General features: G+C 37.0%; 1 protein-coding gene across 2 annotated transcripts in view; it reads right to left on the bottom strand.

Annotated features, from left to right (window-relative positions):
- Nucleotides 1–1,505, bottom strand: part of LOC102673555 (tyrosine-protein phosphatase non-receptor type 5-like) — an 8,237-nt gene extending 6,732 nt beyond the window's left edge. For both annotated transcript variants that reach the window (XM_031510447.1, XM_031510448.1), the window contains exon 1: nt 1,354–1,505. The gene's annotated coding sequence lies outside the window, so the exon portion shown is untranslated. The remainder of the gene's footprint in view (nt 1–1,353) is intronic.
- Nucleotides 1,506–3,302: the final 1,797 nt, after the last annotated feature.

The following is a 3,302-nucleotide window of genomic DNA, read 5'->3' as shown; positions in this document are numbered from 1 at the left end:
GGTTTCTTTTTTCTCTCTCTCCTTTTTTTTTTTTTTTCGTCGAGTGTCCTGTCGAGAAATACTTGGCTAAAAGATTTGGAAATTTTTTTTTGGAATAAAATCTTTTGGAATCGGATCGCATAAATTTATGCAAGATTATTTTTGATATTTTATTCGAATGGAAAAGAAAAGTAGTACGTGAAAGTTTGTGAAGTAGAAAGTTTTAGAAAAAGTTTAGTTGTTCGTTTAAAAAAATATTTACAATATTCTCGACGATCTCACAAATAGGATCTAATCTCACGAGAAAGAAATTAATTAATTATTAAATTGACGCGAGACATGTAATTCAAAAGTTGGACGATATGAAAGAAAAAAGAAAAAGTGATTTTCAATGTCTCTGTCTCAGAGACATCAAGAGAAGAAGAAAAAGAAGAAAAAAGAAATGAATCGTCCTATAATTATCGCAGCGCGATAAATCGTCAGTCAAAGGAATTTTATCCATCCACATGGATACGCGTATCGCTCAATGAAAACTCGTTTAACATTTACTATAAAGCCTTCGTTTATTCATCGTGAGTCATTGGCCGCGTACGGTCCTCGCGACCACCGTTGATAAAGCGCTTTTGAAAAAACTGTGCGTCCAACCTTTCCATCGATCCTTCTTTAAAAAAAAAAAAAATAATCTTTCGTTTCGACGTTCCGTTTCAATTTCAATAATCGTCTTATGGATTTTCTATTTTTTTTTCTTTTTTTCTTTTTTCAGTTTAGATAAATAAAACGTAAATGTAAAAGTGGTGGAAAATTATTATCATATTGTTGTGAAAAAAATTTTTTTTTCTTTAAATAAAATTACATTGTTTTAATTATAGCAATCGAGAAAAGTGTTGATCTATTTACGTCGAAAAATCATTAGTTTGGAAGATGTTGCAGGTTTTACGAACTTTATTACATATCCTTTAAACCAATGATTTTTTTAAATATCTTTTAATAATTTTTCCTCGATAAAAATAATCAAACTGTATCGATTTTATTGCATTTACAAAAAAAGAGCTAATCAAATCATGGCCTCTTTGAAATTTCTCTTATTTGAATCATTTTCAATCTGAATGTGAACAGTTTTCCACTAGTTTTTCACTAGTTTTATTATTGGCAACTCGTCTCTGTTGCCAATAATTAATCAGTTCACGAAACGAATTCGAATATCACTTTGAACGAGGTCGTGATTCAACAACGAGAGCGGGAAAAGAAAAAAATCTGAGAGAAAATTGCGAAGAGTTTATCGAGGAGGAGAAGTTATTTTCGAAGGCGTGGGCGTGAAGGGAAGCCGTGGAGACGGTATCTAAGGGCGATAAACATAATCACTCTAACCAGTACCTTGATATATTCCCGGTCAGTCGAGGCCCTTCTTCTTCTTCTTCTTCTTCTTCTTCTTCCTTCAAAAACCTTTGGAAACACGTTGCAAAGCAGAAGAAGGGGATACACCCACGGAAATTTTCTCCCCGCTTAAACACGTGCTCCACCACCTTCCGCTTCTTGTCTCTCGCTTCCTTTCTCGCACCTGCAATTCTTCGAAAATGAAACGAACGTTTTGGATAATAATTTGCGAATAAATAACGACGATGTTGAAATTAAAGATAAGCTGTTCGTATTTCGAATATAATTTTTCGGATCGATAATTTGGTGTCGTCGAAAAATGCAATTGCATTTTTAACGATAAACGATGAGAGTTAACTGCGTTGAAGTAGATTAAATTATGCCGAATCGATTTCTCGGCGGAATAGGTTGGTTGTCTCATGATAGAATGACTCATAGGAAATCTACGTGATCGTACTCCTGATTCGGCTAATTAAAACGTTTCTAGCACGCGAACGTAAATTTCAATAATTTTGTTATTCTTAATCGCGATTATCAAGAAATTTATATAACTACCTGCAACAAAACTCTGCTCCACACGAATATTAATCGATCGATTATTTTTCTAAATTCAAAAGGAGTTCTAGTGCATCGTAATAAACTCGAGTAAATTTCCAAGAAATAGATATCTTCAATAATTTTGTTATCCTAAATCAAATTATCAAGAAATGTATAACTATAGTCACGCGAATATTAATAAATCGATTATTTTGCGTACGAATTTTTCTAAATTCATAATTTCAAAAGGAACTCTGGTGCATCGTAATAATAATAAACTCGAGTGAATTTCCAAGAAATAGATTTTCAATAATTTTGTTATCCTAAATCAAATCGCGATTATCAAGAAACGTATAATATTAATAAATCGATTATTTTGCGTAGGAATGTTTCATAACTTCAGAAGGAGGTCTAGCGCATCGTAATAATAATAAACTCGAGTGAATTTCCAAGAAATAAATTTCTCAAAATACTCTATAAGATAAAACAAATCGATCGAAATTAACGATCGTTCAGCGTTCCTCGAAAATCGTGGAGCAAACATCTTTAGCTCACCTTTAAGTGCACGTAAAGGAGTCGTCAGTTCGTTTCTCGATGAGAATCGCGTTACTCGTCTCGCGTCTCTCGTCGTCGCGGACCTCGATCCTTGAAAAATTCATCGTTCCGGTTCGTTTGAAGGAGGGACGAACACCACTCCAACGGTCCATTCAGAGATCTCGGTGTGTCGATTCACCCCTCGTCGTAGGCGTCTCGTTACGAGTAGTCGACCATCGGCCCCACGCGTGCACACGCGTGAAACCCCTCTCAACTTCTACTCGATCTTCTACACCTTCCTCTCATTCTATTCTTCTATTCCCCCCCTCCCTCCCTCGCCAAATTATATTTCCTCTCGACCAAACTGTCACGATCACGTGCAGACTGACTCTCTCGCGTTTTTTCCCCGACTAATATCGTCTGTTAATTACGAATTAAAACTCTGGTCTCTACCATTCGCTCTTTTCCCAAGATAGAATATATCACGATCACTCGCCCTTTTTACCCTTACTCGTCTATCTCTCCTCTCGGCCAACACTCGTTATCACCAATTGTCGATAATCACCGACAATACTTGGACCGACAAATACTCGCTCGAAAATCTTTTTCTTTTCTTTCTTTTCTCTCTTTTATTCTCGTACACGATCCTTCGTTTCCTTCCCAACGGGGAAGGGCAATTGAGAATTTGATCGATGAGAACTCGATGGTGGAACGAAAGGTGGAAAAGTTAACGGGCAGACGGAAGTGGCGCGACACCGGCCACTCGCATTCGACGCATCTGAATGGCGTCTGAACGGGTTGCAAAATGACGGCCAACTGCATTCACCTCTTTCGGTGGCCGTGGAGGGTGGCGAGGTGGAGTGCAGACGCGCGCATTC

The sequence above is a fragment of the Apis dorsata genome, unplaced genomic scaffold (genome assembly GCF_000469605.1).
Source record: "Apis dorsata unplaced genomic scaffold, Apis dorsata 1.3 scaffold_227, whole genome shotgun sequence".
NCBI classification, from domain to species: domain Eukaryota; kingdom Metazoa; phylum Arthropoda; class Insecta; order Hymenoptera; family Apidae; genus Apis; species Apis dorsata.
The sequence above is the reverse complement of the archived record's forward strand: the minus strand, read 5'-3'. Positions and strand labels throughout refer to the sequence as shown.